Consider the following 14,999-nt stretch of genomic DNA (forward strand, 5'->3'; position numbering starts at 1 on the left):
ATATTCTCAACACACCTATACAGGGCTATCAAGCAGGGTTTTAACCTAGGATTTCAAAAACAGCCTGTCCTCCAAAAGAGTAGTTCAAAAGATACCAGTTTTTACAATACGCAAATATCAAACTGCAGCCATATGTATCTTGATATGATTAAACAGCAGTCTGGTTGCCAGACAAGCAAACAGCAGTACACTGGGTTATTCATCAGGTATCTGTCTCATACACTGGTTTAGTGCTGCCCACAAATTCCTTCCCCACAGCTAGTGTGGGTTGAGTCTACCAGAGAATACCTACCCAAACAGTCACTATATATGCAAATTTCCCATGCGTCTATAGTTATTCGCTGAAAAAAACTGAAAATGATCATCTGTGGTGCCCCCTGACCTCCACTATATGCACTGAGGTCATGCTGCCATGTTCATCCTTCTTTTAGAAAAATGTCGGAGCCAAGGTGGGGAGGACGGGCAGGTGAGGACTGTTTGGGTAAGTATTCTCTAGTAGACTTGACCCACACTAGCTGCGGGGGAGGAGTCTACGCCGCTGTACCTACCCAAACAGTCACGAAATATGCAGAGTGGCACCAGTCTAGGTGGGGGGTTGACTATGAAATATACAATGTCGTAAAAGGATAAATGCCCACCTAACAAGGTCACATATGTGCATCAATGATGATGGCAAACTTGTATGACAAGGGAGGTCAGGAACTTAATTCATTCTAATATGGTCTTTAGGATGTGTTGCCATCTGTCCTTGCTGCAGGAGAGTGCACAGTGACAGTAGGATCATCCTGCTATGCATAGAGTCACTTTGCAGGATGTCCCTAAGGTAGCAAGAGGTTAAGGTAGAGGGATACTTCCTAACATGCAGCTTGCAGAAGTCTACAGCAGAAAGCCCTTAAAATTAAGGCCCAAATGCAGATACCTGCCCTTACATGATGGGCTCTGATGTTGCATTGACTATGTCCGACAGGGCTTGATGGCCAGTTTGACTTGGTGAATATGATGGCCAACAACATCCAGCGGGTGATGGAGTCTCTTGCCACTGGGCTATGGAGCCTTGTGGAAGTGAAGATTCATTGGGTCCCTGTCCAGTGCTTTGCTTTACTAGTTCAGTATGCAGACTGGGTACCAGAGTTTGTCCGAAATGCCTCCGGTGTGTGAGGCACTTGAGAGCTCCAATATCTAGCAGCTCAATGATGAGGTCTGACTTTTGCCAGAAAGCTGATGGACGGTATCAGGCTAAAATTATGCAGCTGCCAGTGTGAGTGAGCTTCAGCAAACAGAGTGGGCTTGCAGTATACTTTCTCCTCCGGAGGCACCCATAGCCAGAGGGAAGGCTGGGTTGGTGTTGGCAGGTCATAGGGACCGTTCAGTGAGGTGTTCAAACAAAAAGGGGGAACAGTAAGCAAGCGGAGGGCTTTTGCTTTGGTCTCCTGATATGAGTAGCTGCTTGGTATGATGACGTTCATTGGACATACCACACAGGAGATGACGAAGGGCCATGTCATCAGAGATGGATTTGTTTCTGAAGCCAACATATATGGTGGCCAAGGCTGATCTGTAGAAGCAGACCGTAGCAACCAGTACACAGAGGAAAAGGTAGATGATGAAATCCACTACAGCGGTCAGATGACCAACAGCCAGAAAAGTGCTGTACCCATGTGGACATGGCTATTGCGTCGTCAGAAAATCCTACTGAGCAGGATCATTGGACGATATCCAATGGTGTATGAAAGACCACAGGTGTCCCCATGCAAGATCCCTGACGTGGGCTGCTGGGGGGAGTCCAGTCCTATCAGAAGGATGGAAGGCTGGTGAGCCAAAAGTCTGTTCAGTTCGGGGAACCAGAGATGACGCTGCCAGAGTAGGGTAATTAATAATGTCCGGCTGCATATGTGCTCTACACCAGTTAGAAGGACTGGTTGATCTGTAGAAAGAGCGATCCTGGCCTTTGTCCAAAGATTCAGTGCTCTAGTGGAAAACACCAAGAGCTAGGTCTTGTCCGTCAATGAGAAGAGTTTGATGTGGGTTCTCATAACGTAATATGATGAGTGCTCTGACTATATGCCAGGGAGCAGAGTCCACTCAGTTGTGAGAGAGTGTGACTGCTATCATATAATCTGGTCTTGCAGTATGTTGATTACATAGCCTTTCATCCATTGTAAGGTTCCCATGTAAGGACTCTTAACTGGGGGAAAAAGGAAAAAGCATGTCACCTTGATGGTAGAAAATAGCAATTACCGTTGAATTGTCTGGGCAGACCAGATCGCTTGAGTTCCTGGGCACTGAAGAGATTTTATTGAGAGTAGGCATGCCAGTTCTCTGAAACCTGATGTAGGGGAAGGGAGGCTCCATTCAAGTGAGAACGTGGTCTTTATCCGTGTCTCAGATTTAGTCTGTGGAATTAATTCTGCATTTAGGTGATCTTCCTTTAGGCACGATGGCAGATATTGGAAAGTGTCCTTTGATTCGAGGACTGGAAGTTCAATGGTGTATGACTGAGGATGGCATTAAGAAAGGAGGTGGAGTTGCAGCAGATCAAACCAAGCCAGCACAACACATTGGCCATCAGTCTGAGGAGGTGGGGTCAGGCAAAGGCTGGAGTCAATGAGCGGACTGAAGTGAGATGGGCACTTCTGTAGAATGGCAACTTTTCTGCCCGTCGGGGTGATGCTGCCTTTGCGGAAGTTGATAATCACCCTGAGGTTAGTTGGGTACTGGGATGGTGCCAGTTTCCACCTTTTTTGGTTGGTGAGGAAGTCGAGTGGAATAGCGAGGTTGCAGATATTAAGGTGGGTTGATTGTAGGTTGACAATCAGCCAGTCACCCAAGTACTGGGAGATTATGATGTGCAGCTGTCATAGATGGGCAGTGACAGTCTTCGCAACCGGGGTAAAACTCTGGGCGAGGTAAACAGACCAGATGAAAGAGCTTGCAGTTCATATGTCTTCCCTCTGTACATGAAGTGGAGGAACCAGCGGACACATTTGTGTGGAATTTCTTGGTGTGGATGAATCTGCTTGGTGGTTTCAGATTGATGAGATGCCATTCGTTTGATTCCTATTCAGGTGTGAGAAAGAATCTTGACAAGAAATCGACCTTCGCTTGCAGACTGGATAAAACATGAAGGATGGTGTACTTTGCAGAAGGGATTTTATCTCAGACCCCAGTGCGAAGCATTAGTCTTTGCATGGGACCCGAGTTTGGCCCCAGTATCAGTCTGTGGCAATCTTTTGCCAGGACTCTGTGAAAAGTTGTAAACATCCATCAGCAGGATCAGGATCGGTGATCACAGGTAGTGAAGTGATGTTGTTATCGGCAACGCCCCTAGAAGACACAGGAGGAGTGCAATAAATACTCTCACCCCTAGAGAGCTTCACTCAATCTGAGAATGGTGCAAATTGAAGCCCAGCGGAGGCCCAGCTACTGTGGAGGGGAACAAAATAAGCGACGAGTAGGATAACTCCAATGAGGTGAGAGTTTGGGGTTGCAGAAATAGCACAGCTAAGGTTGTTGTGTAGCCAGAGCTAGCGTTTGACAGACAGACTGCTTCCTGAAAGTGTAGATCCGTTCTGCCTCGGCCTCCAGTATGTCCAGAACTTGCCAGCCAAGAAGTCCTTTCCTTAAAAGTGGGAATGTCTGGAAGTGAGCCCTCACACCCTTCTAGAGAACGTATATAGTAATCAGGTCATCAGATCCCATGGTAGAAGTTGCGAGGCAGGAGATTAAAGTGGACTGTTCAAACTAGTCAAGCATTCAGCGTTTGCATGTACCCTTGCACGTGGTTGAAGCTGCCCATAGGAATATACAGTGTATGAGATCACCTTGGTCAAGGCAGGCCATACATGATGATATTGTTTACATGTTAACATTTAGGGAATCCAGTCACGTGGGTGAAAAAGGTCTACAGGGCTCTGAGAAGACAGGAACCTATCCCCGGAAATAACTTGCTGGAACAGGATTAAACCGATTTGTCCAATGGCCAAATGACTACTGGCATTAAAGGAAAGAGTAGGGCTAGTGCCCGTATTCCCTTCCTCATATCTGTCCCACAGGCACGATCAGAGAAGTGGTTCTGTGACATTGCCACATTATATTACAAATTTATGGCTAGGCATAGTTTTGCTTGGCCTCGTAACAGTCATAGTTAATAGAACTTGGGCCTGCCCACATTAGGGTAAGCACTATTTCATCCAGAGTGTGCAGGGCAATATCACCGTCACATTCGTTTCGTTAAGATATGGTACTCTGAAACCAAGACAAGACAGCTAAGGTACGCTATATTTTCCCTCTTACGCAAATCACATGGGGGTGATGATTATAAATGAAACAAGAGCAATGCCCATGTGCCCTGATTTTTTTCCAGAATGGGTGGATGGAGGTGGATCCACAGCAGATGGGTCCAGAGCGGTAGAGGCCGGCAGGGCTATGCTGCTCAGGCACCAGACAAGGGAGGAAAGAATTTTGTTGATACACAGGAACGCTGTCATCCAGACCTCAGGCAGAGATTTCTGTTGTTTCAAGTCGCATCTCTTTTTAGATTTTGATGAAGAAGAATGCTTGCATTTTTGGGGCTGGGATGAACCTGCGTCCAAGGTGGCAGGAAGAGCTGGAGGCTGTACCCTGGGCAGGTGGTCAAGAGCTTGGCTGGTGAGAGTGTAGTCATCATTGGATGATAGACCAGCTGGAGAAGGTTCCAGATTACCAGAAATGCCAAGCTGAAAACCAGAGCCACGAATGGGTTGCAGAAGTCGAGAGCCACAGTGGCGCCACAGCCACAGTGGCGCAGCAGCCCAGAGGGTTCCTTGGTACCTGGTGAGTGGTTGTTGGATGTTGCGGCCTGCCCTGGCATTATCGGTATTAGGCTGACTAGATGTCTGCCCACTTGATGCTACTGAAGAGGCAGCCTTGCCTGGTGACAAGCTACAGCAGCCACTAACCACTGCGGGCGACATGGGAATGGCAACCCCGTTGCCCCGTGGGTTTTTCTGAGCCATGGGTGATCGATGGACCAATTCGCTCTCTCAAGTGACCGGTGGAGATGCACGGGGCCAATTGGTCACTCAGATGGCTCTGTCGACTGTTGAAAGGCAGAGAGGTAGAATAGTAATTAGTCAGGAATTAACCCCAAGAAGGGGAATTCCTGCTCCCGCTTCTGTCAGCATCATGCTTGACTGATGAGACAGAAAAAGCCCAGGGAGGGTAATCCTGCTCACGGTTAAGGCCAGAGTCCCCGTCAAAGCCGTGTAGGATATTATGCACCTCCTCATACTATGAAATTTAGATTAGTTAAAATAAGGTTAAATGTCACTTCTAGGTTAAAAAGTATTCTACCCTGATTTTAACCCTGTTTTAATTGTATAGATCAAGCCAAAATGGTCACCCTGTTTTAACCGTGTTTCAACTGAATCTACCACCCTGTCATTCAAGGCTTAATCCTCTCCTGGTCCTTTTCATTATCGTCTCAGCCAACAGCAGGAATGACGAAGACATCACATGCAAATTAGCCCATACCTTGTATGCGTGAATGGGGCATCGGATCCCAGAATATATTTTCCCGTGGAGTTGCCGTTGATCGAGTGTGAGTCCGCATGTGACCAGCATCCAATCAAAATTCATTTTGAACAGCCATTTCAAGTATGGAACGTAACGCATGCATAATGTTGGTCTGAATGTACATAAGCACAAATGTAGTGAGAATTTAAGATTGTAATATGGCTGAAATGCCCTATATACCTAGCAAGTTTGTTGATTTTGAATTCTCTCCATCATGTGATGCGGGGCCATTTACATTTTCTGTAGTGTACAAGTATATGTACATTTAGATGAACGTGCACGTGTGTATTCCTGAGTTACTGCGGGCATAACTTGCTATCAAGTTTCCGTTGTCTGGTTTTTTCTCAACTTTTCTTGCAATTGCATGCATTTCGTTTGCTATCAATGCCTTGCCGTATCAAAGCCGAATATCCAAACCGAACAGTGTGGGTCGGTTTGGTTCGAAAGTGCCATGTTTGATGATTTTTATTCGGTTCCGTGGTTCAGTGGCCTTAGGAGAAGCACAAATTGTAGCAAAATAGTTACGACACACGGAAGATCGGATGCATTCATGAGGTTGCCAATATACATAAGCTTGCATGTTGCGTTCCATCCGTGTGAAAGGCTGAATTGTTCAGCATGGATTTACATGCTCTCAGTGATTCTGTGAAGTGTCTGCATCCTGAAACACATGGGATGGCACCTGAAGACCAATACATTCTGGTACAGGATAGGTCTACAAAATGCTGAGTACCAGCGCAAAGAACTCACTTGTATCAATTAGTGGTGATTGAAAGTTAGTTTGTATACCGTAAGGGATTAGGGCGGGGCAGCCTATTAATGCGGTATGATCACCTTGCACAAAAGAACTCGTCTGACCTTGGGGATTTTTAAATAAGTATGGGAAAGATTAAGTTTCCTACAGAGAGGTCACTTGACAATGTGTGGCGTGCCCTGTGGGACTGGCCTGATAGATTTGGCCCTGAAAATGATGCAGGATTGTCACTGTCAGAATTGAAACATGTTTTATTTTCTGGGGGTTGGTGAAGTGTCGCAGAAAGGAATTCTTGGACTTGGTATATGGAAATTTTTCTATAATAAGTAGGTACAATTTGCAAGTTTGAAATGCGGGACAGTTGTATGTGTAATTGTGGTGACTGTGTTAATATGTTTATTAAGGTTATTTAGAGTTACAATGTTTTACTTTGTTATATTGCTGTAATTCAACCTTTGGTTGCCTAAGTGCAATATTAATAAATCATGAATATATAATATATGATTATATTCCGCAAAACTGACCGCAGAGTGTGATTTCCCAAAAGATCCCTGCTTTAACTGAACAGCCGCCTTGCCATCCAAGCTTAAAAACCACAAAAGTGACCGCAGAGTTAATGAGCAGAGCTCCTTACCAGTTTCCAAAAACAACCCCATTTTAACCAGTTTCCAAAAACAACCCCATTTTAACCCCGTGTTTTTGGTACCCCTAGTTTAACCGAAAATGAACACGGTTAAATTGAGTGATCAGACAGCATACCCCACACCGAGAAACTGCACTTTAACCGAGTGGAAATTCACAGTGTCAAGCAGCTAGGCCTCGTCGTTGTCTGGCCGCCTTAAAAAGAAATGAGATTCCCACTCAAGCGGCTAGGCCTTTATCCACAAATGGCCACTTAAATAACAAAACACCTTCTCTAGTGGTTGGACGGCCAAAAATACATTCCGCTCTTAGGCAGTTAGGGTTTTGTGGGTTAAATAAGCCGCCAACATATGAAATACCCATTCAAGCGGCAAGGCCTATGGGGACTGCAGGGTTGACCACACTTAGTAAAACCAGCAGTCAACACCACCAGAAGGCACACACAGAAAAACTAGAGAAAATGACACCAAAATACAAGAAAATAACATTCTTACCAACAAAAATTAAAACCCTACAAGGTAATAACTTATTTTGGAAAGACAATAGGATGATCGGATTGACACAGAACCATGTAGCGAAAATGGAACTTGAAAATCTCCCAAATGCCCAGAAAGACAAGTCCATTACGTTATGGTGCTGAGAAAAGAACAACGAACATGGGGGCATGACTGCAGTGCATAGTGGGAGGTCAGGGGGCACCATGCACAGATGATCAAGTCTTTTCAGTGAATAACTATAGGCACATGGGAAATTTGCATATCTAGTGACTGTTTGGGTAGAGCGCCATGGAAACATAATGCAGTTATGGATGCCAGACAAGATGGACATAGTGGTCACACTACATGTACATGGTACTCATGTACTGTGCCTGCCTGAACTGCTTATATGCAAATGACTTGGCCTGGATCAGCATGGCCAGCCGGTTGGTCGGTCTTGCAGTTTAAAAGTATATTTGTGTTTTTAGTCTGAAAAAGAATTCAATTTAGTCATTTTCTATAGATACACACGTACATTTTCACCCCAAAACGCCTTATACCATAGTGCGCCTTATACACTAAGCTTTGAATCTTAATCTGAAGATTACAGTTTAATGAATACCCACATGAAATGTGCATGTACAGTAAGGTACCCGCAAATGATAGACTGTGCCACATGTTGGCCGATGTTCCATTGTGAAAACGATTTTCCCCAACTCTGAGTTATTATTATCAGTTCTAAATATGCTTTTTTAAATTAAATGATGGGTAAAAGTTAACAGAAAATATGTGAGCCAAGGTGGAAGTTCATACTATCCCAAATGTTCAGTTTAGCAGTATTTGTTATTGCGGCATTCCACTGTGGTGAAGAAAAGAAAGCTCTACTAAGCATAAAGTCGAAGCAGTAGTGTATGTTTCATGCTACATAGGTCCAGTATTATCCGACCAAATATTGTAGTTGTTTATTACAGAAAGTGATACGCCTGTCATATTATTTTGGTCAAGAGTACAAACCCTGACCTGTATATATTACTTACACTTTTAACGTTAACAATTTAACGTCAGGACTGAGACAGAATGGCTCTCCCATGACTAGAACAATCAAACAGATAAAATGGATGGTTGATTGTTCGCTAAAATTCAGGGTGGTCACTCTTATGGACAAAAAAATTTGGTCCACACTCAGTTGATAGACTTGTGCCAAATTACAATGCTTATTAACCTAGATTGTACTCCAGCAACTGGAACCCCGCAGTTTATTCCATTTCTTTACCCAGGGTATGCCCAAACAGTTACAAACTGGTTTCCATTGGGCCCTACAACCATTACAAATTAATAAAATTGTCAGAAACTCACGATGAAAAGTAAAATTGACAAATACAACAAACATTAATATTCACAAATACAGACCACTAACATATCATACACATGTGAACATTTAAATAATCAAGGCATTAATTAAATACTGATCACAGGATGGGCGAAAACCCCGCAAAAAAACCCAATGGGAAAAAAGAACACAGGGAAATTCCTGACCCAGCTCCAATGAACATTGGCAACCAAATTAACAACTCCATAGATATGCATTTGGGACTACACGGCACTAGTCATGGCTTTCCGTAGTTCTGATTTGAATGTCCCTGAGGAGTCTAAACGTCTGAGTTGCTCTGGCAAATTGTTCCATATTTTTGCATTTTTCACTGCAAAACTTTGAGTGTAGCATTCTTTTTTGGCTAAAGGGACTTTAAGTGCCTTGTTATCTGAGTATCATGTTTCACGAATCTGTGTGAGTGGCATAAACTGATTTGTCATATACATAGGAGCCAAATTGTTAAGACATTTAAAAACAAGAACAGCCTTTTTAGATCTAACTCTCTCTGAAAATGGTACCCAGTTTAGTGTAGCAAACATATTTGCTGTGGGGGTGAGAGAGGTGCATTTGAGGATTATCCGTGCAGCTCTTTTAGAACATTTGTTAAGAATAGTATCGTGGGATATGTATCTTCCTCTCCATACCATGCAACAGTATTCTAAAGTTGGCATAATTAAGCTAAGCTAAAGGGACCATTACCACTTTTGCGTTTTCCAATTGTAGAAAAGTGGTCATTAAATATATCAGCAATGCCAATAGGATCGTCAATGTCTTCTCCATTTGGACGAAGGATGGAGTTTGGGACACTTTTCTGATTCTTTGGGAGAACCTCCTTTAGCTTCTTCTACAACATACATGAATTGCTTTTGTTCTCTTCTATGGTTGATGTGAAGTGTTCATTTTCTTTTGACATATTTTCTTAGTCACCGTGTTAAGCAGTTTTTTTTATAGAATCCCAATGTATTTGTGAACCTGTGTATTTGGCGATTTTGTGCAAACGATCACGTTGCCTCATAAGTTGAAAAACTTCCCCATCGAGCCAGTGTAAGGAGGCACCCCAAATATGTTAAGTTTTAATCGGTGCGTGGAAATTCATAATGTTCATAAATAGGGAATGTCAAATAGGCCACGCTTCATGACAATTTAAGACACGTTGCCATTGTGCATTAATGAGATCTTCCTTTAGAGCATCACTGTCTACTGTCTGTATCTTTAAAACACTGAAAATTAATTGAATGAACTTTCATTTTTGGCGTTTTCCAGCTAAGTAAACTGTAAACAAGATAGTGGTCACTTAATACGACTGGTAAGACACCACAATCTTTCATGAGTTCTGGGTGGGAACTGAAAATGAGATCAATTGTGGTCTGAGTGGATTCAGTAACACGTGTTGGTTCGTGTATAAGTTACCACATTTGAAACGAATTAAAACAAGAAGTAATTGGGTTAGGATTTACACTATCATTTTTGGAAACATCACAATTGAAGTCCCTAGTTACAATCATTTCTTTATGTTCTCAGGAGGCCTTATCAATAATGTCCTCAAGTTTGTCTGTAGAATCAACGCAGCTTGAAGGTGGTCTATACACAGAACTGATGAGTACAGGCTGTCACTGATTCTACAGTGAGGCCACTGATTGCTTTACTCAAATTTGATGAATAGCAACTGTCTCTGACCCCTTTGCCATGGTGTTGAAAGCAGTGAAGCATAAGACATAGAGTAAAACATAATGTAGGGAACAGTGATTGTACTGGAATGGTCATCTGCTACTTTTAGCCTGTTATCTCATCACCCTAGTGCAGATCCTCAAAGAAATTTCTAGTTGACTGTATGGTTTTGCCAAAAATGCAGACAACCATGGGGCCACAAACCAGAGAGCTCTTTCTTATGGCATTTCACTACCTTTGGGTCCAGCCAAGATATTCTCTATCCTAACTGTTCTGCGTTGTGTCTAGTGAGGGCATGGCTAACTGTGTTGGCAGAGTGCTACAACTTGTGTGCCACTATTTCATCTGTTTGGCAATATTTTTCCTGTGTGACATTATTTAGCCTGTGTGGCATTATTTAACCTGTGTGGCATTATTTAGCCTGTGTGGCATTATTTAGCCTGTGTGGCATTATTCCGCCTGTTTGGCAATACTCAGCCTGTGTGGCATTATTTTGCCTGTGTGGCATTATTTAGCATGTGAAGCATTATTCCGCCTGTTTGGCAATATTTTTCCTGCGTGACATTATTTAGCCTGTGTGACATTATTTAGCCTGTGAGGCATTATTTAGCCTGTGAGGCATTATTTAGCCTGTGAGGCATTATTTAGCCTGTGTGGCATTATTTAGCCTGTGAGGCATTATTTAGCCTGTGAGGCATTATTTAGCCTGTGAGGCATTATTTAGCCTGTGTGGTATTATTTTGCCTGTGTGGCACTATTTAGCCTGTGAGGCACTATTTAGCCTGTGTGGCACTATTTAGCCTGTGCGGTATTACATTTAGCTTGTGATCTGGCACTTCTTAGTTGTGGCATTTTAGCCTATGTGATAAGGCTTAGCCTTAACTCATGGTGAATCCAGGCCATTGATATAATATGGAGTTAACCCTCGGCATGGGGGGGGGCACATTCTTTTCTGTATTTGGAAGTAGCCTTGGTGGCTTTCTTAGTATTCTGCTGTAGAAGCTAACTGACTTGAGTTTACACTTCGGTCCTATTTTTCCTGTTATTGTGCACAAAATGTTATGTTGGGTAACCTCTAAGAGAACAGGTAGTAACTTCAAGAGTATAGGTTTTGGTGTTATTGGTCTACAATGCGATTCCTTTTTAATAAATTATAAAACTCTGAAACAATACTCTGACATCAGTTTTTTAAGAATACCAAGATTTGAGGAATTCTACAAAATTGTGAATGAGAGAACCTTGGGACTATTTACAGATAACAAATTATTTTCTTAAGATAAATTCGTGAGTTTGATTTTGCACTGATTCAGTTCTCTATTCAGGACTCTATTTTGAATGAGCTTTCTCTTACCCGAGCTTTGAAGTTATAAGCTTCAGCATAACGTATAGCTCTGATATTTAAAATAAAGAAAATAAAATAAACCACAGCTTTTCAGTCTGTTTGCAACGGACCAGAGGGCTTCTCCACATCCTTTTGCATGAAGGTGCAAGCTATAAGTATTTTTGACTCAGGAACATTGAAATATCTACATAATATCACTTGATGTCATCATGATGTCAACAAAATGGGTAAAAACTTGAAATTAATTTGACTGGTGATTGACCAACTAAAATATTTGATGCGCAGCAGTCAGCACTCTTTTTTAATTTGTTGGTTTGAAATTCCGAGAATCAAAGGGCATAGAGGATGCTGGCTTTGGCAAAGATACACTGCAGCAATTTAAGCTATCAATCACTTGCCTAAGTATTTTCAGGTAATGTCACTGGTTCACATTTAACTACTATCAGACCAAAGATCAACACGACTGAAAGCAAGTTCATACTAGTATCTATTACCAATTTCAAATTTGAAGGCACTCCTGGTTTCGACTTAAAGCAAGGGTTTATTTGATATACACCTGTACACCAGAAAAAATGAAAAACCTATTTGACCACTTGCTGCAAAAAGGAAGATGAAGGATCACACAAGTGAGTTGACATGGATTATCAAATATTAAAATTACAAAACTTTGATTGCTGTAAGTTGACGCCTGGTGATGTCCTGACATCATGACTCTGCATACATCTTCAAGTGATAGTCTAAAAACCTACCAGGTTTGAAGGGAATCAGGTAAGAAAAAAGGTCAAGAGTGCCACACTGGATGGACCCCATTTAATACTATAGGGGTAAAAATGGAAACAGAAGGGTAAAACTAGATATGCTGATTGTCCAAGGGCAATGCAAGCGGCTTTTTCGCATATATATTTTAAAAGGTTAAACTTTGATTTGTTTATGAGTACAGTTGGAATTTGATTTGATCGATACGTCTCTGATAGTTGTTATGAATTGGAAAGAAGACGTAAGTATTCTCTTTTGTACATTATCAGTTCAAGATTATTCTTTGTTTGTTTTGAGACGTATTATTTATTATCATGCTGTAAGTTTCAAAAAATCATAGGTCAACCAATGACATTGTAACGTCTTGTAAAATTTCAGATTTTGTGTACTGGTACTGTTATTTACCCATCCTACAAGTTTCATGACAATGGGACCTTCCCCTATGTGTGTTTTAAAAATCACATATTTTGTCTCAAAGTTCTATCCTGTTTCGATCCTTGCAGAATCTTTCTCAAAGGCAAAATGGCAAGTGGACGGGAAAAACAAGCACACAGAGAATCAATCAAACATGGATGAATGCAAGAGGACAAAAGGAAAGGTCAAGAAAGCTGCAAGTTGGATAAAGGGGCAAAGGATAGAGGGGGCTGCATGAAAGGCATGGTTGAACACAAAAGAATGTAAAGTGGGATGAGATCGAAGAAAAAATACAAAGGATGGAACTGGACCCCAAGGGGGGGGGGTATAATCTGCAGACAAAAGAGAGGGAAAGAAAAGAGCGTTAATTAGTAGTTTCTCTCTTGGATGTTCAGGCCATGGTGTTGTATGGTGCGGAGGCGTTTGATCCAAAGCTTCTCCCTGTTGAAGCGAACAGCATCTTCACGGAACCCAAGTGATTCTACGCCCTGTAAGATCATGTCAGACTTATAATGGTTAGGAAGGTTGAAGTGGTCTCTTACAGGGGTATCTAGTCGTTTGGTGTTGACTGTAGATCTGTGGCCATAGAAACGCTTCTTGAGAGTGTTCTTAGTCTCTCCAACATACTGAACACTGCACATCCTGCAAGAGATATGATATATGACATTAGATCTGGAGGTACAAGTGACAGTGCCTTTAGTTCTGTGGGTGGTACTGGAGGAGTGTCCAGAGAATGTATCTGATTCCAGGATATAGCTCTGGCAAATAACACATCTGTTAGAATCCCACTTGAACGTGCCTTGCTGGGAGGGGGGAAGGGTATCCAAAGGGGGCGCCTCAGCCCGAACGATAACATCCCGTAGGTTGCGGGGACACCTGTAGGCCACAAGTGGGGGTGTCTGAGATGGCACTGGCTAGGCGGTCTAAAGTGTTGAGGATATGATGATTGTCGTTGATTATTTTGCGGAGGGAAGACGAGGATGGAAAGTGGTGACCAAGGCAACCCTGGGGTTGTTTCTTCAGGGGGGGTCTTCTCCTTGAGTGAAAGACTTCTAGGGATGGAGTGGGCTTTAATGATAGAGCATTGAACCTGGTGATGGCTGTGCCCCCTGCAATCAAATGCCTCTTCAGTTCCTGTGTATTATGGGAGAAATCTGAATCATTAGAACAAATGCGTCTCAGCCTGAGTGCTTGGCTGTATGCAATACCAGTCTTGCAGTGTCTAGGGTGACAGCTGGATGAGTGAAGATACTGATGGGTATCTGTGGGCTTGGAATACAGGTCAGTAGTCACGAGGTTGTTCTTCTGGATGTTGACATCAAGAAAGTTGGCCTGATGGAGGAAATATTCCGAAGTGAACTTAAATCACATATTTGATGATGTCATCATGACATCACACATTTTTCCATATTTTGTGCATATACCTATTGCCCGACGAACACAATACGAAAGAATTTGAATTTATCATACTGTGTTAGTGAGATATGGCAAAACCCTTAAAAACATTAAACATTACCTATAAAATCGTATGATGATATCATGAAGACGTCACCTTCATTTTCCGGTATAATCACATACCAGGTTTCAAACCAATGGAATATGTACTTCAGGAGATATTGGGCTTGAAGTACCTTTAGTGTCACGTGGCTCATCTCCTGATGACGTCATCACCACATCTGGTCAATATTCGTCTATAACACTTCCCTTTCTAGTTATATGCAAAGTTTCCAAACAATATGGGGCATTTAGTTCAGGAGATATAGGACTGTAAAGAGTGCACCTGTGATATCACGTGACTTGTCTCCTGCTGACATCATCATGACATAAGGTCAATTTTCGTATTAAGAAATCTCCTTTTAAGATATCCACAAGGTTTGAACCCAGTCAGACATGTACTTCACGAGATGTTTTAAAGAGTTCACCTTTAATGTAACATGATTTGTCACATGATGACGTCATTTTCTTGTCTAAAGCACTCCCTTTCTATGAAATCTGCAAAGTTTGAACCCAATCGGAACATGG

The 14,999-nt window shown here is 42.4% G+C and overlaps 1 protein-coding gene and 1 pseudogene across 8 annotated transcripts in view; both read right to left on the reverse strand.

The window, feature by feature from the left end:
- LOC110987947 (high affinity cAMP-specific and IBMX-insensitive 3',5'-cyclic phosphodiesterase 8B-like) overlaps nt 1-14,999 on the reverse strand; it is a 188,777-nt gene that overhangs the window by 51,651 nt on the left and 122,127 nt on the right. The gene's annotated exons all lie outside the window — the stretch shown is intronic.
- On the reverse strand, nt 11,575-14,342 carry LOC147799134 (uncharacterized; annotated as a pseudogene).

The sequence above is a fragment of the Acanthaster planci genome, linkage group LG05 (assembly GCF_054643075.1).
Source record: "Acanthaster planci isolate LZ-2023a linkage group LG05, COTS_SCS, whole genome shotgun sequence".
In the NCBI taxonomy this organism is placed as follows: Eukaryota; Metazoa; Echinodermata; class Asteroidea; order Valvatida; family Acanthasteridae; genus Acanthaster; species Acanthaster planci.